Source organism: Microtus oregoni, unplaced genomic scaffold (genome assembly GCF_018167655.1).
Source record: "Microtus oregoni isolate MIOR12 unplaced genomic scaffold, Mior012 000046F_ref0000063, whole genome shotgun sequence".
NCBI lineage: Eukaryota > Metazoa > Chordata > Mammalia > Rodentia > Cricetidae > Microtus > Microtus oregoni.
This window is the reverse complement of record NW_024543220.1, coordinates 18,688,264-18,710,694: the sequence shown is the minus strand read 5'-3', so window position 1 is coordinate 18,710,694 and position 22,431 is coordinate 18,688,264.

Here is a 22,431-nt window from a genome sequence, read left to right as displayed (position 1 = left end):
CTGTCCTGTGCAAGAGCCGAGGACTGATGGGGAGGTCCACTGCTTTCCCCCTGGATCACCTTGGGCCCTAGATGGTGGCCATGCTCTGAGAGATAAAGGGAGGAAAAGGAGAAGAGACAGAGAGAAAGGGGAGAGAAGGGAGAAGAGATGGGAAGAAAGGGGTGGAAGAGGTGATTCAATTGTCTGCCCAGAAGCCCCTGTAGCAGCCCCCACCCAGCCTTGGCCGACCATCCTGGGCCATCTGCCTCCTTCGCTCTCTAGTTCTGAGGAAGTCCCCTGCAGATGTGTCCTCCCTACTGGGTTTGTTTGGAGCTGGCTGACTTGTTCCCGAGAAGGAATGACTCCCGGCAGGCAGGAGGAGGGCCAGCTTTCTGTGGGGGAGAGGCCGGCCTCATACTGAGCAAGGGAAGGCAGGGGGCTCAGTTTAGGGGATCACCCTGTGACTTTGGGCTAGCCAGGAGATATCCCAAGCATCTTGGCAGTTATTCCTCTTGCTTCCAGAGAAGGACATCAGTTTGAACCTGACCTGGGTTGGCTCTGGGGATGTACTGCCAAGCAGGGGTAGCACCATAGATCTTTCTGGGCTCCTGAGAATGTTCTCTGAGACCCAGGTTGGAGCAGCCATGGGATGGGAACCATGGTATAAGCTATACCTCTGTCCCCTTTTGCCAGACACCCAGGCAGTGTCCATCTCTGCAGACCAGCACCGTGGCTCCCAACTGATAGTCCCAGGTACCAAGTACTTCATTACAAAAAGGCTCTTCTTACAGCAGGCAACCCGATGGCCTCTCGGGCTTTCCCTCTACACAGACAGCTCCTGGCCAGGCAGACACCACCAAGAAGCCCTGAGGAGGTGATGTCCTGAAAGCAGAGGTCTTTCATGAGTGTGGTATCTATTTATGCCAACCACACTGGTGTCAAGTTTTCTCTGAAAGGAGCAGAGCAGGGCCAGCAGGTCAGGCCTGAGGCTTGAGGAGGACCGTTGTGAGACACACAGCCCCCACCTTCTACCTGCTCAGGCGATACAGTTGTAGATGTAGGCTTCCCAGACCCTGGCTCCAACACCCTGCACGGAACCCCTTCCCAGCCCTAGGCCAGGTAGGAGGCTCAGACAAACGGACCCCCTCAGCGGGAGTGAGGACTCCCTCGGGGGGTGGGGCGGGGAGCTGGCACTTGTTCCCGTGGGGTGAGGGGTAAAATCTTTTGCCATCAGGCATGAGAACTGTGTCATAGCCACCAACGTCTCATCTCTGGAGCTTGAGGTTGGTCAGTACTAGCTCTGGAGCTGTCCTGAGCACCGAAGCTGGAGCGACAGATGTGGGGTCCCTGTGAGGGCCGTTTGTGGTCACGAGAAATGCAGCCTTCCTCAGCTATCTCCTCAGTCCTCACCACAGGAAGACCTGGAATCCCCAGGCTGAACATTCCATGTGTCTGGGATGGTGGCCAGGCGAATGCCCGACTTCCTGATGGCTCCCTCGGGTGTTCCCCTCACCCTGAAGAGAGATAAGCATTCTCCAGAGCAAGCTCACCGCAGCCCAGGCCACCCTGCCCTGGGTCACAGATGTAGCAACAATTTGGGCGGGGCTGCCGAGGGCACAGGGCAGCAGCTATGTAAAGGGTCTGGGCCACATATTCCTTCCATCTAGAGCTGTTCCGGGACAAAATGGGTCTTCAACCACCTCCTTAGGGAGCCTTCAAGGCTGTGTGGGAGCTCTGGACTGGGAGTAGGGTCTCCTCTGTCCTTAGCTATGGATGCGGCAAACCAGCCCTCCCGGCCAGGCTGCCATCATGGTCTGCAGGACCCAGACCTGTGTCTGATGTGGGGCAGGTCCAGGACCCTCTGCTCATGTTGCCTGGCTTTCATTAAAATTACGAGGCATATGTAACATATTCTCACTGGATGTCACAATGTGTTTAAAGAGTAAATACTTAAGCTCTTTTTAAAATTGCTTGAATGGATTTTGTAACCAGGTGACCAGCAGTCAAGGAGAGCTGGATCTTTGGCTTCTCTTGGGTCCCCACGGTTTCCATCCCCTCTTCCTGCCTGAGGCATCACCAGCTGGAGTTGGCCTTTCCTGGGGTCACGACTGCAGGGAGGGTAGCGCTTCAGGGGAGATGACCAGGACGTGGCCTTCATCTGTTTTAATTTTTCTCTCAGAGTCGTCTTCCATTTCATATTCTACACAATATCCTGGGACATTTTCCCAAGTGATTTTAAATGGCATATCTTTCTATAAAATCAAAATTTGCATTTAAACAGCAAGAAACAGGGATGCAGAATCTGGAGGACTGTCTAGGATCCGGACTTGCCTCTTCCTGTTGGCAGGTGGTGGAGTTTGGTTCTATTTTTTCCAAGCATTTTTTTTGAGAAATAGATTACTACAAACATAACGGAGCCTCGTGTTTCCCTCTTCCATCCCCCAAAGTGCAGGCCCCTAAATGAAGCAAGGACTATGCTAACACTAAAAATATACCAGCTTGCAGGACCTCAGGGACAGACTGAAATGAAATCTATACAAGAGTGTTAATGGAACCAAAAAAAAAATAGCATTTAGCAAAATCCCAACTTCTCTCAGAACATGAAATGTTACAAGCAGAAACAGAAGGTCATGTTCTTGCCCTGATAAGGGTGTTCATTAAAAGTTCACAGCTAACAGAAACCGTTGGAGGTGGTGGGGTTAGAAGTGTCCCAGACAGCTAGAAGCTGGGTGAAGTTGCTGCAGGTAGCCCACATGCCCTGGGGAAGGCTAACCCAAGCTCGGGCTATGGTCGCTAGGTCCGTAGGGGAGGGGTGGAGTTGGGACGGCAAAGGATGGGCTCCTCTTCTCTCTTGGTGTTTTCCATAGTCTTACATTTGAGTGTAGTGTTTGCAGGCAAAACTTCTGTCCTGTCATTTACCTGGCCCATAGGTCTCTTTTGGAGGGTTTTAGAGTATCTTGTGTGAACAGCGAGAACTGACCTTTCTTTATTTTTTAAATTATGAGTTTTATCTACTTACAGTAATTTCTTATGCATTTTAAGCCTTTTATTAAAAGCCACTTTCTGCTTTAGGTCTTTCTATTTGCTGGGGTTTATCCACCCTTTGCATTTTTCTTTCTTGTATCCTCAACTGCTGGTGGATATGTTTTAAAATCTAGTTTTCTTTAGTCTCTGGTTTGGAAACTGAGACTAGCATCTCTGTCCCTCCCTGCCGACCACCGCTGTCCCCAGGCGGGTTTCTGGTGTAAGCTTACACAGCACTTGGGTTCTTCAAAATGGAGACCACCAGCTTCTTGTCACCAGATATTTCAGCTTGCCTTTCCAAGAGACGGAACTTCCCACACGTCTGTATTACGGTGCCTGAAGTTCGACTATTCTTAGAACGTGTCTCTTGAGACTGCTCTTCCTAATTGCATACCCAGCTCCTCATTATTAGTCAGCACGGCCTTTGGGGCGCTGTCTCTGCTCTGGTTTGTATGTCACTCCAGAGCAGCCCTGACTGAGTACCACCCAGTGCCCCGCCTGTAGGCCACAGGGATGGCGTCTCTTAGGAGGTTTGGGGTCTGGGCCAGCTCTCTAGACAAAATAGGCTCACATTCCTCTCTCAAGACCTCCCCAGCCATCCCATTAGAGTTTCAGCCTCCTGCTCAAGGCAGGCATTGATCCTTAACCGAGTCCAGCTGTGAACAGTCCCCGGTTAAGTATCTGCCCTTGTTCTGAGATTTGTAAGAAAAGACAAAGGTTATTGTCCATCCACTCCCAGGACACAATGGTGTGACAGGAACAGGAGACTCTGAGCCTTAGGGAACACTGGTACCCCGTAACCTTGATTGGGTTCCCCCATCCTGGCCTCTCTGTTCTGTTTCTGAGCTCATTGGACCTTCTGGGCCTTACTTCTTTCATAAGAAACAGCTAGAATCAGCATTAAGTTTGGGGTTCCCCTTCTGCAGAGGTTGAGGGGTCCTAGACCTATAACTTATACATCTGTTCCTTCAGTTTGTCCATGCACATTCCAGGAAAGCCATACCCAACAACTCCGCCCTTCTGTGGCTTCCCTGCTATTTGCTGGGGCTTGGACTTTGGGATGCTCCTTTTGTGGTACCTGTAGGAGGCACACCTGTGCTATCATTAGAGAACCGTGAACTGCGTGGCCTTGAGGCCGGGCTTTAGAGATTTCTGGGACAGTCTTGGTCTGTTCTTGCTGCTATAACAAAAGTACTGCCGACCGGTCAGTTTATAAAGCATATTGACACCTCCCAGTGTTGGAGACAGCAAATTCTAAGGTCAAGGTATGGCATCTGGTGAGAGGGTCAGCTCCTGTCCTCACATCATGAAGATTGAGAGGGGAGTGGCAAATGTTGTGCCCCCAAATGGTGGAAAGTCAGAGGGGGGAGGGGACAGACATTTTGTCTGTAGAGGAGAGAGCAAGCCCCTTCTGCTGCCTTGATCATGGTGGCAACTCCTCTGTAGGTCCAATTCTGAAGAGCCTGCCGGCAAAACTGCTCCTTATCCCTGCTGATGGGGACACAGGGGATGTCACAGAAACCAGAGCTAGGGATTCTGTAGCCTCTTCTTGGCTCCATGTCGGCTGAGTCTATATTGTCTGTTCAGCGGCTGGTATCTTTATCACACTCCACACCGAGGTGAAAGCAGGGGCCAAGCCAGGAGCAGGGACTGATTCCTCATGTTGCCAGCAGCCTCCGCCCCACAGCACATCCCTGGTTGGTACACTGCCCAGGTCTGCTGACACTCGAGTGGACTGTGTCACTATTCCTGGCTGCCTCCTGTCATTTTCCAGAGAGGAGGTTTAGAGTAGAAAGACAGCCAGATTGCAGCCCCCGCCTGGCTTCGGGACTTTATTCCAGCGTCTCCAGCCAGTGTTCTCCAGAACTGTCTGGCGGGCACCACTGCGGGGAAATTGATTGCTGAAGAGGCCAGGGAGCCGCCTTCAGTACCAGGGTGAACAGGCTGAATAGCAGACAGCAATAGAGGCCAGGGCCTTTGTGCCTCACTATTGTTAAAAGCAGCAACACATGTGTGCATTGCAAAGACCTTCCAGATTCAGCTCCTCCATGATGAGGCACACGCAATGGAGGCTCGAGAAGACAGTTGTTGCTCTACAACACCAGGGATGTGGAGCTCGGCTGTCAACTGGCTCAGTTGCCGGCTGGCCATGCGGATGTATGGTTGTGTGGTGTTGGTGACCAGTTTTATTAAAGCCAGCGGAAATGAGGAAGCATGTGGCTGGGAGCAAAGGAAGGGACCAAATCTCTCCTTAGAGCCGGGAACCCATCCAAGCACTCCTTCAGCAGATTCCCCAGAAATGAAAGCCCCTCGTAAGCATTGCCAGATGCTGGCTTGCACTGTGAAAAGACCTCTCTAAGATAACCTCCCAGGACTGGCCGCCTTTGGCCTGGAAGGCATCACGAACACTGCACTTTCAGGGCTGGACGCGTGGGTTCACATAAGAGGGGAGACACAATGATGCTTTTCCTATGGAGGGCCACAGAGTATGCCAGACACAAGCCAGGGCACAGGCACTACGCAGTGTTGTGGAAGTTAGAGCGGCTTGTGCGTAGCCAGCCCCATCCTCACGGGCACTGGATGCTGCCGGCTCTTTAAGTTTCACCCTGTGTGGAGTCGGAGTTGCCCTGTCCCTGATATTTGTATATTTGTATATATATATTATATCTCCCCATGCTGGCCACTGTGGTTGACCACCCGGATTTGTGGATCTTCTGAGCAGGGATTCTTCAAGTTGTTGCTTCATTTCATTGGGTTGTCTTTTAACCACTGTTGAGTTGTAGGGTTTCTTATGAACTATGAATATGTTACTTTCCATGTATGTATCATTAGTATTTACTGCAGGACCCACATGGTGGGAGGAAATAGTTGATTCCCCACATGCTGTGGTACACACACACACACACACACACACACACTATATATATATATATATATATATATATATATATATATATATATATATATATACAAACAAATGTAAAAAAACAAATATCTCCCCTAGTGAGAGCCCTTATTCTGACTTCTAGAACCATAAATTTAGTTTTCCTGTTCTTGGGCTTAATATAACCAGAAGTGGGTAGCATGTACTATTGTGACTGGTGTCTTTTGTTCAAAGAAAGCCTTTGGGAGTCGTTCACATTGTCATCTATTTATGTTTATTTTTAATTGTTTGCATAATATTCAACATGTGAATTATGTTACAATTTATTAATTCATTCTCCAGTTGGTGGACAGTTAAGTTGCTTTCTGCCTTTGCCTTTTTAAAATGAAGTTGCTAACAGGGGGTGGTGGCACACACCTTTTATCCCAGCACTTGGGAGGCAGAGGCAGGTGGATCTCAGTGAGTTCAAAGTCAGCCTGGTCTACACAGAGAGTTCTAGGCCAGCAGGAACACACAGTGAGAGCTTGTCTAGAAAAAGAAGAGAAAGAAAAAGAAGATTAAAGAAAGGAAGAAAAGAAGATAGAAGAGAAGAAAGGAAGGAAGGAAAAAATAAATAAGGAAGGAAAGAAATAAAGAAAAGGAGGAAGAGGAGGAGGAGGAAACAACTGCAAATACTGGGTACAAGGTTTTTTGTTGTTGGTCATTTCATTAATTTTTCACATAGGATTGAACAGTTGTGTCATGGTGTTATTTAGGACCATCCCTGAGCCTCACACAATATCCTTCTCAGGAGTTTAAATCATAGCTGGGCTTGTTGACTGTTGATATCCTCTCATGGGCATGACAGGAAAGTGGTGGTGCCCTCCCCTGAGTATCCAGCCATCCTTCCCAGCTAGTGATGTAAAACTCTGCCCTGATTGCATGCGGCTGCAGTATATAGGCGGTGGAGTAGCTGCAGAAGAAGCTGCATCTGTATAGTCAAGGCAGAGTCATCCTCCATGCTGACCTTCCGGTGTGGTTGTTTAAGTCCATTAATGCCCCTTACCACAACCCTTCATCCGCCACTCTGTCAGTAATTCTAATAAAACCACTGGTTCCCCAGAGGGAACTCTGATGGAATCAGACTTTGGTTTGAGATGGCTGGAGGAAGGCATGCTACCTTCACCTCTTCCCCTGAGGAAGAGTTTTAGCATCACATGATGGAGGGGCAGAGCTTTGCATCCATAGTCATCACAGAAGCCCTCAGTTTCCCCTGTGGAACCACGCTGTCCTCCGAGAATGTATGAGATTCCAGCTATGTATATCCCCACTGATGTTTGCTCGTGTGGATCTGTTGAGATGTTTGCCATTCTGCTGGTGTGGGGCACTTTTAATGTAGTTGTCTTGTGCCCCCAGTCTCGTGGTGTGCAGCGCTCACTAACATGAACACATCAGAATCCACCTAGCCATTTCCAGGTGGATGAACAGCATCAATCTTGAAAACATTGCTTTATTTTGGAACCCTGAGCCCTCCAGCAGTGATTTCTGGTGGTGTCTGGGGTCATTGCTCTGTAGAGCAAAGCTCAAAGGGACAGACTGTGAGTGAGAACTGGCACAGCCTGTTCAGTTTTCCCATGACAGCCACTCTGAGATATCACAGAGAGGCGGGGCTTCTTTCCCACAGAGCTCAGGGCCCCGTCTGCTCTTCTGCCTCTTCCCTGTGATGCTCAGGCGCCCACCTCCCATTGCCTGTCCATACTCCTGGCTCTGGAAGTTCTGCTTTGGACCACTGTTCCTTTGACATCAGCATAGACTGGACGTCTTTCCCGGTGCTCCTCCTCAGCTGCCTTTTAAACAGGGCATTCTAAAGCAGCGGCTCTCGACCTGTGGGTCTCAACCCCTTGGAGGTCGAACAATCCTTTCACGGGGACCACCTAAGACTATCAGAAAATGCGGATATTTCCATTACATTTCGTAACAGTAGCAAGATTACAGTTCTGAAGAAGCAATGAAATCATTTGGTGGCTGGGAGTCACCACAGAATGAGAAACCATAGTCAAGAGTCGCAGCATTAGGAAGGATGAGAACCACTGTTCTAAAGAAACATTCTCCTGTCTTTCACCTCAACAGACCCACAGCAGAAACCAGCTCAGGAGGCCGCTCACTCTGAGGTCCTTCTTCAGGTCTGCTCTGTTCTCTCTGCTTGCATGGGAGTAGGAAGCTCCTCGCACTTAACTTTCCTCTTCTCCGGTCTCATCAGGAAGTTATCCCTCATCCAGACCCTGTGGACTCTCCATTTTAGAGTCCACCATGCTGAGAAAGCTGATGCTCCCATTCAAACACAGGACTTGGGAGGATGACAATGGTGAGGGTGGGTGGAGTCAAGAACCATCCTGAAATCCCTCCCTAACCACAGGGACGGTGTAGAGGTTGTGAGACCCAGTCCCTTAGTAGTTGCCTAGACACACGTATGTGACATCTTTTCTGCCATTGAGATGCAAGGAAGGGTTCCTGGAGCATCCTGGGGAGGGTGATCTTTCTAGACAGAAGAAACAGAACCCTCAGCCTGAGGCATAGAGAGTATGCACCCTGTCTTCATGTGGCGTAAGCAGGGACCCTACTAAAGTGAGCCTCCTCCGTGGGGTGTGAGCCTTGTCCCCATGTAATGTGTGTGATGAGAACAGTGTCGTTGTGTGGTGCCCCAATCAGTAATGTCATCAGGACCTGAGCAGCACGGCAGGAAGAGGAACTAAGCTGTTGACACCTGTGTCCATCTCACATTTGCTCTGGCCTCCCGTTCCTTTGGTTCGCTGTTGAAGACCCCCTGCCACAGAGTGAACACCAGTGACCTCACTTTCTGGGAGGCCGGGGTGTGACGTTGCTTCTGTTGCTCATATTCCCAGCGTGTCCTCCAATAGCCAGTCGGAGGCTCGCTCTCCTGCTGTCGATGTTTTCTCTGTACAGTGGGAGGGTCTCACAGGGCTGCCTAGACAGACAGCCTTAGCTGGGCCTCCTGAACACAGGGGGAATGCAGCAACCCACATCTGAGGTCCTGGACTCATTCCTAGGACCATAACTGTCATAGAGGTGCTGGGCCTGAGATATCCGAGGGTCAAGGTACCAGAACTGAACTGGGCCCAGTGTCGCAATCCTTGTGAGCTCCTCCCCACCCAAGCATCGTCCTGGGGTGAAGATGCAAAGAACTTCTGCTACAGGACCTGCCTGGAACGACTGAGCCCTCTCCTGTGTGGGCCTGATCTGAGCAGCCATCTCTGTAGGGGAAGGGGACAGCTGAACATGTGGTCAGCCATGTGTCTGTGGCTTCCTGTCGAATCGTCCCCTGGGGCATCTCACCTTGGCTGCCTTATCCTCGCCATTCCCACTACAGAGGGCCATTTTCAGGGCTGTCATGGCCTCTGTCACATTTGGGGCCATCTTGGAGAAGAGACCAAAGGCAAGCCTGTGGGCAGACCTCGTTATCCCCAACAGGCAAGGAGAAGATCTGTGGAGGAGGAGGCAAAGCCCATGGAAAAGCACGGAGCCACCATGGCATTGTGATGGGCAGCTGCCCAAGAGTGGGCAGACAGGCAAGACAGGCACCTCAGGAGCTTGTAGCTAGACTGATTCTAGGTGGGTTTATTTCCTGTGGTATTTTCTGAGGGATGCCGCCCTTCGGCTTTGTGAGGGCCTGTCTAGCATCTCTGTGGACATGCTCCACGTTAGAAACCTCCTAAGTCTCAGACCTGGGTTGAAGAGGCGGGGACTCAGACAGGTGCTGTCTTCCACGTCACCACCAGGCTTCACATGTTGACCAGCCTGAGCCCAGAAGTGATTCAGACATGGAGGGCTGCCTCTTAATTCTCAGAACGCCAGCCAGTCCTGCCCTATAGCCATGAAGTGATCCGACTGCCACAGGACTCCTCAGAGGTGTTTGTGGAAACACCCAGTGACGGGAACAGGAAGAATCAGGTATCTCCCCAGACTCCCAGACTCACCCTACCCGCCAACTCCGGACTTCTCTCTCCTCCTGTGGTCTCCTTTCCCTGAAGCACTGTGGCCTTATGGGATACAGAGAAGGGAGCAGATGAATCCACGTGGTCGGTGTCAGCGCTTGTCAGAAGTAGTTCATCGGGCTTTCTTCCCAGCTGAGGCTCTGCAGTCTGTGGCTGGAAAGTAGCCCCTGGGTCTCGGTTAGGTCCCCGTCCTAAAGGGAGAGTTATAGCAACAGGACTGGCTAGCATGTGAGGGGCGATTCACGGCTCTATCTGAGGAGTTATGGGACCCGGGCGCCTCTTCAACACACCTGGCACCTTTGCTGCTGCTCCAGGGCCTGGCCTGCTCTCCAGACAGATGACCCCAGACGACCCCATGGCCTTTCACAGCTGCACAGCCATCGGTCAACTTGGATGCCCTTGGAATGTTCTTTTCTGGTTAAGCCCCTGAAAATCTACCCAAGGCTTCAAAAACACACACATCATTTTGGGGTTGGAGCTGGGGTCCATGAACTTATGAATGACGTCTTAAAAGGGAAGTTTGTTTCTGCCCCACAGAGCCTGGGTATGAATCAGTTAATGTTGGCTGCTAAATGCAGATTTCAATAAACCCTCAGCCAGAAAGACTCTAGAGACCCATCTTAGCCAGGCTTCCAGCTCCCACACGTCAGGGGACTTTATATCCTACCCCAGCTGTGATAGAATGCTCCCTTCTGGGGGGGGGGGGGAGAACGCTGCAATTAACGCGTGTTTCCTGGGGCCTGAGAGATCTGGCTGTGGGGTGCCCTTAGTTTATGTTCTATAACAAGAAGAAGTTGCAAGTTAAATGCGGACCTAACTGACTGATTTTAGAGACCTTCAAGTCCATGCCTGGGCTCCCTGGAAAATGGCATGAGTTTAGTAAGGGTGGCGTACTCTAACTCAGTGCTAAGACCACTACGCTGGCCTGCCTTGTCCCCTCCGGTGACCCCACAAACCAACCTGGGATTCTACAGAACTAGCCACTGGTGGAACTCGTGGAGGTGCCCAGGGCAGGAGGGAGATCATTCCTCTGGGTCTGGGGCCAGCAAACAGTTGCCTGTCCTTGGCAGAGAGTTGCAACTGGTTTGTCTCGAGGGCTGATCACGGTTTCCAGAGAAGCCACTGACTGTAGACAAAGACATCTGCTTTGTGTAATAGACGCAGCTCAAACTTGGCTGAAAGAACTGGTTTCTTCAGAGCATGGGTTTCTGATGTCACTTGTTTTCTAAAAGTGTGCCTCTTCGGGATAAAGAAGGAAGAATACATAGAAGGAGTTTCGGTTATGGTGTCCATTCCCCTGCTCCTGAGCTGGGGACAGTCACCCACTTTCTCACCCTTACAGGCCAGGACCACTGCCGTGTTTCATCTGAAATAAGTTCCTTTCTTCTCCTCTTTCTTGTAATCACCAGCTCCATTTCTATTCATGACCCTTTGCGACCACGGAGAGGAGAAAACAGTCCTGGACCACTGGCACCCTCTCCCGGGCCACCTGTGGTTCGTTTTGGCACACCTTCGTGATTTTGTGGCATTAGGGTGAACCAGAGACACCCAGCACTTCACAGTCACAGCCTGGTATTCATCTCCACGACAACCAGGGTCCTTCTGAACCAACGTCACACTCAGAATACCTAACCCACCTTAAATAAGCTCCAGAACCTTCTCTAGCGTCCAGGCCCTAGCCTCATCTCCCTGCTCTTCACATCTGTTTTTTTTTTTTATATAGTCATTTTTTCTTCTAAGTTTTATGAAGCCTTGAGTTTCCTCCAGGCATCTGTGTTTCCACTGCGCTTGGGTGGAGGTAGTGGCGATGCCGAGACGTGGGACTTGGATGATTTATGGGAAGCACAGATAAGAGCTAGATTTACTCATTTCAACTTGTTCTTACACCAGGACATCTCTTCCTGTAAATCTTATTTAAATGTTTCAAATACATAAAACTTGACCTGGCCCAAACGTCCAAGACTAAAGGGCCCCCTGCCCACTCCTTGTCTCAGAAGAAGCTTGATAGTTTCTGGGAAGTTCCTTTTAAAATAGAATATTTTTTTATTAACTCCTTAACATTTTCTTCATGTATACAATATGTTTTGATCATACACCTGGACACTTCCACCTAACTCCTTCTTGACCTACTCGCACCCTCTCCTAACTTGACCCTTCTTCAAAAAACAATAAAACAAAAAAAAAAAAAACCAAAGCAAAAAAAAAAAAACAACTAAATCCAGTTTGTGTTGCCTGTATCCCCATGGTTGTGGAACTATCCATTGGAGCATAGTTGACCTACTGGGGCCATATTCTTAAAGAAAACTGACTCTCTGGTCCCCAGAGGAGGTTCATGAACCCTTTCTTTGGGGTTCTTTTGTGATATGTTGATGGCTAACTTTTGTCAACACAAGCTAGAGTCATTTTTTGAAAGAGAAAACCCTATCTGAGCAAATGATCCCCACCAGATTGGTCTGTAGGCAAACCTGTGGTGCCCCCCCCCCACCAGATTGGTCTGTAGGTAAACCTGTGGTGCTCCCCACCAGATTGGTCCGTGATCTAGCCTGTGGACTGAGTGGAAGGGGAAACTGCAATTGGTATGTAAAATAAATAAAAAATAAATACTTTTTTTTAATTTTAATTTTTATTTATTTATTTATTTTTATTGAGAAAAGGAAGAAAAAAAAACAAGTTTCCACCTCCTCCCAGCCTCCCATTTCCCTCCCCCTCCTCCCACCCTTCTCCCCCTCCTCTCACTCCTCTCCCCCTCCCTCTCCAGTAAATAAATAAAATTAAAACCAAAACAGGCTGAGCAGCCATGAGTTGCAAGCCAGTAAGCATCACTCCTCCATGGCTTCTGCTTCTGTTTCTACCTCTAGATTCCCATACTGCTTGAGGTCCTGTTCTGGCTTCCTTCAAAGATGGAGAGCAATGTGGAAATGTAAGCTGAAATCAGTCCTTTCCTCCCCATGATGCTTATGGTCATGGGGTTTTAACACCAACAATAGAAACCCTGACTAGGACAAATATAGGTCCCAGGAGCCAGGTGTTGCTGGGACAGGCATGACCATGTTGGTTTTGGAAGGACTGAGGAAGGACTTCGGAGCTTTGGACTAAAAAAGCCATTGAGTGTTGAGAGCTTGATGGGCTGTTGGGAGAGCCTGCAGGATAAGGCTGAGAGCCGTGCAGATGGTGGAGGGCTGGCTTGTGAGTTTGCAGAAGGAAGCAGATTGTATCAGAGCCATCCCAGTGATGTTATGGATGGAAACTTTGTGGAACTGAAGGCTTTGCTTTTCTGGGATGGTTGATGCTAGTTAACTGGAGCTGAAAAAAATGAGCAGCCATAAAGAAGAGACCAGCATCGTTGGGGACAGTACTTCTAGGGCTCTTTCCTCAGTCAGCTTCCATATTGGTGACTGAACTTGGTGGTAGTGTAAGAGTTACCCGGATAGTACTGGTTTTGACGGCGGGAAGGAACCATGGACAGTACCTGAGGCCTGGCACCGAGTGGTAGTAGGGCTGGAGTCCCTGAACAGAGGCCAGAAGAGACCATCGAGGGTAGAAGGCTCCTGTTTGAAGGGCCCGGGGAGAGAAGTTGAGAGCAAAGCCCAGTTGCAGCAGGAGCCCCAAGCATTTTGGAGAGGCCAATAGATTACTGCCAAGGACAGCAGCAGGCAAGGCCTGGAGCCAGCCTGAGTCTATGGAACGAGCTGTATGTGCTGCAAACTGTAGAGCCAGAAAAGTGTAACTGTGCAGGCCTTTGGGGCCCAGAAGGCTGTGCGTGAGTCTCAGACATTGGACACAGACTCATTCAACACACTTGGAGTCTGGCTTTGCCTTGCTTAGATTGTGGCTATGCCCTGACTCTTTCTTCTAAAGTAAGAAAGCATATAACATTTTTTTTTAAAGCGGGAGCCCAAAATAGACAGATTTTGGAGTTTTAGAGAGACTTTAGATATTCCTTAAAGACTTTGGATATTGTAAAGAGATTAAACTCTTAAGTGTTTGAATTTGTAATGACTATCGTACATTTTACAAGTTGAGATGTTTTATCTGATGATATTAACAATGGCATGGGATCTTGGGGATAAACAGGAAAGGAAAGGCTGTGGTTGAATACAATGCATGTGTGTGTCAAGCTGACATGAGATCAACTGCCCTGGCTAGTTTTATGTCAGCTTGACACAAGCTAGAGACATTTTGGAAGCAGGAACCTCAGTGGAGAAAATGTCCTCACCAGATTTGCCTGAGGGTAAACCTGTGGTCCATCTTCTTGGTTGATTACTGATATAGGAGGGCCAAGCTCACGGTGGGCAGTGCCATCTCTGGGGTGGTGGTCCTGGGTGCTATAAGAAGGCAGGCTGAGAAAGCTGTGAGGGGCAATTAAGTAAGCAGCGCCCCTCTGTGACCTCTGCATCAACTCCTGCACCCAGGTTCCTGCCCTGCTTGATTTCCATCAATGATGGACCATGATGTGGAAGCATAAACAAAATTAACCCTTTCCTTCCCAAGTGACTTGTGTTCAGGGTGTTTCTGTCACCGGCAGTTGAAACCCTAAGACAGACAACTTTTTACACAACATGAACTTAGTGGTACTTTTAGAGATGTTTTGTATTATAATGCATTGTTTGACAACTTTTATTAATTTTTTTTACCTTACTTGTCTTTTGTTCAACTATTATGTTTTTCAACTTTGTTTTTATGGGTTTTGGGTGAGTGTTTTTATGGGTTTTGGGTGAGTGATAACTTGCAAGGGTCCCTAACTCACTCCCTGACATTTCCTCTAGTCATATAGAATCTTATACAGTCTTACAGCATTGGGAAGGGTTTTCTGAACCCGGGTTACAAGGCAGTTCCCAAGCCATTCTCGTACTTGCATGCCCCATAGTTTATTCCTGGTCTTTGATCCACTTGGCACTTGCCCGACAGTGTCTCACATGACACACAAGGACCGCAGAGATGCTCATGTGGCTCTCATTACAAGCTCCCTGCTCCACATCCACCGTCTCCCTGCCGTGGGCATGTGGTCGAGCTGGCCCTTTCTGCCTCTGGCTTCTTTACACACCCGCGCTGCGCCGTTAGCTGTGGACACTTCAGAATATTTTTAACATCTGCTGGAGACAGCCCCACACCCCTGCCAGGGCTTAATTGTTTCCAGGGTTCTCCAGGCGCTTCCTGCTTATTTTTTCATATGGGTTTTGGAGTAAACATGTCTGGAGACTTCTGTAGCCTTCTCTGCTGCTTGTCTGTTGTCTGAGGACTATGAATTCCCATCAGTTTCAGGTCTCAGGCCCTCGGAATTCTTATTACTCCCTTGCCTTGTGTTTGTAAGAGCCCTGGTTTACAGTGGAGACAGCCTGCTTCTTCTTCTCTGGTGCCCAAAGGCTTAGCCACTCCAGCATGCCTCTCCAAGGATGTTGAGTGGGCACCTGCTCGCATCCCTGGCTTTGGTGGGAATGCCACACAGTGCCCACAGGATGCCAGCCTGGCTGTTTGTCTGTGGATGAATCTCCTCTCTGTGGGATGGCTCCTTGTCTTGAAGCTTCTGAAAGGTAGCAGCGTGGAGCTTGGGGTGTGAGGAGCAGTTAGGGTTCTACTGAGTGAGCTTACCGAGACTTCCTGTATGTTGGTGGGTCCCCACCTTTTCAGTCATGTTTTCCCGTGGTTTGTTCTGAGCTGCTGCAGCCCCTTACCAACCACCTCTGCTTCTCCTCACCCAGTTCCCCTCTAAGGGTTTGTATACATCATATGTGATAGCTTTACTTGTATTCTATGTCATGATTTTGCTTTGGGTGGGGGAGTCTAGACTAAATTACTTAGTGATACTTTATTGTGGCCCTGCTTATGGCTAGCTGTCATGTCAACTCTGCATGTCCTGCAAGAGAAAAACCCTCCTCTCTGTATCCAGGGTCAGACCTGGAGAGAACCAGGGCCCCTGCAGTTAGCATTACACTCCTGCCCGAGCTCATGGAGGGACTGCTGTTGGCTGCCAGTGTGTGCTGTTTCTGGACCTCGGGTAGCTCTGCTCAGCAGCTGTTGCCATGTCCCTCGGTGCATCATCCCATCTCACTGTGATTCCGTCACTGTGAGGAAAGGCTACAGTCTGCCATTCTTCCCTTCCTCGGTGCTTCTTGATCCAGTGTTTGTTCTGTGCGATGGAAGACCATAACCCCCGCCATTTTGTTCAAACCAACCCTACCGTAGAGACAAAGCTTCCATGTGATGAAGTTGTGAGCCTTAACAAGCCAGGGATGTTTGTGTCATCCCGGAAAAAACTGTTCCCTCCCCAGGAATCCTCCAACATACCAGGCAGCGAGGACTTCTGATGCTCCAGGTTAGACCAACCTGCTCTGGGAGGGGACAGTGCGCAGGCTCTGCTGATTGGCACCTGCTCTGCTGATTGGTGCATGCTCTCTGCTGACTGGCACCTGCCATGTGACTTTCAGATTCTCAGCTTTCTGCTATCACAGGCAGCAGGTTCTGCTTCTCTAGTTACTGAGTAGCATGTCCCTGACATGGTGGCTTCTCTTGAACACACAGAAGGCACGTGGACCTGCCTCTAGATCTGGAGTTTCGTGGGTGAAGCTACTGCAAGCTTTCCTAAGCAGGACTTGGCTTAGACCAATATTTTTATTTTCTTGGAAAAAACCAATACCTGAGAGAAAACAGCTGGATTGTGGCAGGGAAGCGAGCTTTTGCTGGACACTTTAAGAAGCTATTTTCCAAAATGTGTATCCCACTGAGGTAGGAGCTAGCTCAGGGTAAGAGAGAAGGATCTACAAATTGCTCAAAAATATTACAGTGAAAATAGATTCTGGTTAAGGGAATATTAGGACTAAAACAGTGGCACCAGGTCAGGATGAAAAACAAGAGACTGTAGCTGGGTATGATCAAGCCAAACTTTTACTAGGAGGTAGATGGGGCCTCTAAGAGGCAAGGCCAGCATGGACAGGCCAGCCAGCTGGCTCCCACGGGGTCTCCCTGGGGAATATACAGAGATCACTGTAGTCTTTGTGATGCAGGGAAAACTTGAAGGGATAAAGTTGAAAGAATTTACTAATAAACTTGCTTAAGAAATACTAAGGCACACAAAGTTGAATTTAGCTAAAGGAGGGCTGGCTGCCTCTACTCTGACTGGAGATAAGCAGGTACCAGTCGGGCTAGCTAGAAACTGTGAGAAGACCACTTTCTATTGTAGCTGAAAACTAGGGTTGCTCCAGCAACTGATGGGAGCAGATAGATCTACAGTGAAGCACTCAGCCGAGCTACCCGAGACCTGTCCAGGAGAGGGAGGAGCGATAATATGAGCAAAGGGGTCAAGACCATGATGGTGATACCCACAGAAACAACTTACCTGAGCTAGTGAGAGCTCACTGACTCTGGACTGATAGCGGGGGACCTGCATAGGACCAAACTAGGCCCACCATATGTGGGGGATAGTTGTGAGGCTTGGGCAGTCTCTGGGGCACTGACAGTGGGACCAGGATTTATCCCTAGTGCTTGAACTGGTGTCTTGGAGCACATTCTGTTTGGAGGGATAACCTTGCTCAGTCTAGATGTTGGGGGAGGGCCTTGGTCTTGCCTCAAAGTGAAGTGTCAGACTTATGGGAAGCCTTACCCTTTCTGAGGAATGGTGGGGTGGGAGGAGGGAAGGGAGAGGAGATGGGGATAGCTATGTAAAATGAGAAAAGATTGTATTAAAAAGTACTTAATTAAAAAAGGGAAAAAACAGGATTGCTGAGAAAACATTTCTGCTAATGTTTATTCACTGATGCTGACCTCCAGTTAGGCTCCCTTCCCATAACAAAAGTAGACAACCCTGCACACAGCCAGCAGTCAAGCCCAACTCCATGTCAAAGGACATTCCTGTAATGAGCAGCTCAAGGGGACAGCACAGGGTGAAACTGTCATCACCTCTCAGTAAAAGCATCATCCTGCCAGGTGGGCAAGATGACCCGGCTGACAACTCTTCCAAGATCATCACGCTGGTGAACTTCAGATATCATTCTGGCAATGTCTGTGCTGTAGAAACCTCCCATTGCCCCAGCGGCCAGACTTGCAGTCTCCCGACTGTTTAAATTGTTCAAAGTGTGACCTGGGGCTGGACCTGAAAGAGATTTAAGGATGACAGCATATGTGAGATACAGAAGCCTAAGGCCTATATAAACTGGTAAAATTTTCTGTTCGGGGCTGGTTCCTTTGGTGTGCTAGCCAGAACCTGTTGGGTGCTATTATTAATGAGTTTTCCCCTTCATAACTTCTAAACGTATAGGGTGGTTTCTCCCTGGGAAAGTTTATTAATTCTGTGATGTTTTCACAGGTTCTTGCTGCCAGTGCAGCTAATCATAGCAGACTACAGTGTAAGTCAGGGGTGCTTCTAAAAACGTCCCCCTGTAATGTGAGCTCTGGAGGGCGTCTGAGGGATCACCTAGCTTGTTCCATGGGATGGACAAAGAATTGAATGTCTGAGAAAGCCCAAGATGCAGAGACACCAAAGTAACACCTTTACTCAGGCAAGCAGCTCCCTTTGGGATGGGAAGGGTCCTGGAGCTGAAGGTCCCCTAAACAGACTCTGGGATGGTTGTTACATAAGGTCCCTAGCCCCCCTCCCCCTTTACCCTATTGGTCCTGTTTGGATACTGCCTCGTGAGTTCCCATCATCTCTTGCAAAGCTTTCTAGAACCAAAAAGCTGCCATTTTAGGGAGGCCACTGTCACTTCCCCTGTCTCCCTCACACTGATTCCACAAAAGAAACCCTTCGATTGCTTCATGGAGGAATTAAATATGCGGTAATGAAGGAAAATTGCAACTCTATCCTGGCAGCTGCGCTAGAGAATCTACAAGCTGACCACATGACAGCGAGAACAAACAGTTATAGCATGGTTAACAGGAAGAGACCCACAAGATCGACACTGGCCAGGCTAATGGCTAGCCAATGAGCCGTGGCCAACAGTTAGCAAAGCAAGTCGAAGATGGGGCTTTGAAAGATGACCACACCTGGTGGACAGTGGGTGGACAGCACACAGTCATTTCCCTGGTTGAACCAGAAAAACATGCACAACGCGTAGGGCCTGCTGGTTGACCGAGTAATGTCCAGGTTTTGCTACAAGTTCTATAAAAACATCTAGACAAAGATATTCAGCATCTTCCCCTCCCCCAACTCCTAAGAGCTCTGTTCACTTTCCCTTCATTTCTGCCCATGAAGTTTTCTTCCACCATCTTCACTGTGCCCACAAGTGTCTACATCTTTGATCTCCACTGGATCGAGACAATGACTATCTCAGGTTGACTTTTGGGGTTTTGTTTTGTTTTTGGAGACAGGGTCACACTATGTGTCTAAGTTACTCTTCTATTGCTGGGATAAAGCATCATGACCAAGGCAACTTATGAAAGAAAGTGTTTCATTGGGCTTACAGTTATTAGGGTTGGAGTCCATGAGGGTGGAGGGAGGAAGGTATGGCTGCTGGACCAGTGAAGTGCATGCTCACACCTCAGAACCACAAGCAGGAGGCAGAGAGGGCCCGGAAGAAGGCAAGAGACATTTGAAGCCTCAAAGCCTGCCTCTAATGACATGCTTCCTCCAACAAGACCACACCTCCTAATCCTTCCCAAACAATTCCACCAACTGAGGACCTGGTGTTCAAACATAGGAGCCTGTGGGGGCCATTCTCATTCAGACTACAACAGTATATAACTCTGGCTGGCCTGGATCTCTGTATGCAGCCCAGGTTGACCTTGAATACACAGGATCCTCCTGCCTCTGTCTCTCAAGTGCTAGAATTAAAGGCATGCACCACCTGTGGCCTTGAAAGCTGATTTTTCATGGCCACTGAGTGACCAGTGTCTCAAGTCTCTAGGTCAAGTACATCCCTGTCAAGAAAGGTCCCTGTGCACTTTCAAAACTGTGTCACTGTCTGGCATCACCTCCAGGAAGGCTCAGTAGTTATAGCCAGCTTCTCCCCATGGCTTCTTGACGCCTGGCTTGCTCATCACAATCCACGGGCAGGCTTATGCTCTGGATTTTCTTTGCTTGGTGACCAGAGGGACTGATACTGCTGTCCTCATGCTGTCTCCGCTGTGAAATTCCTGAAGTTCTCTCTGTTGCATTCTTGTTGCTCTTTATAGCTCTTCCAAGCATGACGTTGCAAACCACTCATGGTCTCAAGCACCTGACCATCTCAGGGACTGGATAGCCCTTAAAACAGCAGTTTCTGTTTGAGAAGAGCTGAAGGGTGAGCCAGAGATTTTATTTCCCCAATCTTGTTGGATATGGAGAGTCAAATTATGGGACCAGGTAATGGAGGTAGACACCTAGACCCCTTGTCCTCAGAATTGGCAGATCACAGTATTCTGAGTGTAGAAGCATACTAGAGACCCTGGCAGTCTGCTAGGACACACAATCCCCCAGACACCTTTACAGTGATATTTTATTTATGTTTTATAAATAAAACTTGCCTGAAGATCAGAAGGTAAAGATCAGAGGCCAGGCAGAGGTGTCACACACCATTAATCCAAGAATTTGGGAGACAGAGGCAGATAGATCTCTATGAGTTTAAGGCCACCCTTGGCTACACAAGATCAATGCAGAAACAAATCCAGATGGTGGTGGCTCACACCTTTAATCCCAGTATTAGGGAGTCACACGCCTTTAATCCCAGCACTAGGGAGGAATATAAGAAGGGATGAGACAGGAACTCCTTTTCTTTCTCTGAGGATTTCTTAGAGGTAAGAGCTCTCTAATGGCTTGGCTGTTTTGCTTTTCTGATCTTCAGGTTGAACCCCAATAGCTGTGTCTGGGTTTTTATTATTCATGCTATACACTCTCAGTGGCTACCTCCTATGGAGGTTTTAAGGACAACTGGATCCAGGTGTTGCCACCTCTACTCTGGTGAGGGTGGTTGAGGCTTCTGACAAGTGACATGCCAGCTTTCTTACCAACCCTGGCTTCTTCATGTAAGCCAGAGAAAGGAGGGGACAAGGATAGGAGACCTGCTGGGATCCCCATATCATGGACTTAGGCAGTCAGTGTGGCTGTGCACAGCTCCAAGGGTTCCCTGCCAGCCTTTCCAGGAGTTAAATGCCAGTATTTTCTTAGGGGAAACTCTTGTATCTGGTTCCCACTGTACGGGAGAATTTTGAACTGCTTTGAGTGACACCTGACACAGCATCAGAGACTTTTGTCCCGGGTCCTGTGCACTAAGAGAGGCATGGGATGGGAGAGTGTAGTATGATGAGCAGCAGGCTGTGGCCTGCCACCCAGCTAGCTTAACCCCAAAATAATTACACAGAAACTGTATTCATTTAAACACTACCTGGCCCATTAGCTCTAGCCTCTTATTGGCTAACTCTCACATCTTGATTAACCCATTTCTATTAAATCTGTGTATCACCACATGACTGTGGCTTACCGGGAGAGATTCAGCATGTCTGACCTTGTAGCTGGCTTGATGGCGGCAATCTCTTCCTGCTTCTTCCCAGCATCCTGTTCTGTCTACTCCGCCTACCTAATTTTCTGCCCTATCAAAAGGCCAAGGCAGTCTCTTTATTTAACCAATGAAAGTAATGCATAGACAGAAGACCCTCGTACACCAGGAGAGGAGGATGTAGATTGGATGTAACTCAGTGGGATGGGGCATGGGCAACTTGGCTCAGTCATCCACCGACCTGTAACCTCCACTGTGGGAGCCTTGTGCTGGCCCACATGTGCAGAGGGGGTGACTTAGGACTCACTCTGTGGGAGGCAGGGCATATCCAGACTCTGAGAAGCTACTCTTTGCTGTCTGGCCTCCTGTTGTTATTCATGGCAGAGTAAATCCAGGAAAGATACAGGGAGTTCAAAGGGATAAAGGACAAGGGATAAGAGATTCAGGGGACTCAGGTTTGGGCAGAAGTGGCCAAGGGTCCTGGCTTAGGAATAGTTAGAATTGATGTGGCAGCAACCACTGACTTATTGTGACTATGGGGAAGTCTCTCACTTTATCTCAATGTTTCAGTCTGGAGTTGATTCTAACTCTATAAGAGCAGAGGTTCCACTGGGCTCCAACAAGGATCTATGACAGCTAGGCTCAGTAGACCAATAGTCCCTCCTGCCTAGAGTCCCTGGTGACCACAGGAAGCATCTGGGGTAGGGGACCTTAGGGTAAAGAACCACAGCATGTGCCAAGGACCTGGAGTTGCCTGGCCTACCTGGATCTGGGATATAGACCTGGAGCCACCAGTGGGGGCTGGGCAGTAGGGAAGGGTGTACACAGAAAATACCTTCCCCGCATCCTCCTGACTCAGGCTCCTTGCCCTGCCCCAGTCTAGCCTTTGGTCCTCCTCTCGGCTCCTGGGCATAGGGATGAGGGATGTGACTGACCCTCCAGGTAGTCAGTGTCAAGTTTGTAGTGAGAAAACTGAGGAAAGAGTTAGGTGTGTCATGGAGATGGGGTGGCCAAGGCTAGCAACCCCTCTGAGTCCCCACTAAGTGGCTTTCCTTGGCTCTCTCCCCTCTTTCCTCTTTCTAGTTATGCTTGGATACTTAGCCTCCATCAGCAGGAGGCTCAATTCTCTCAGCCTTCCTGATACTGCAAC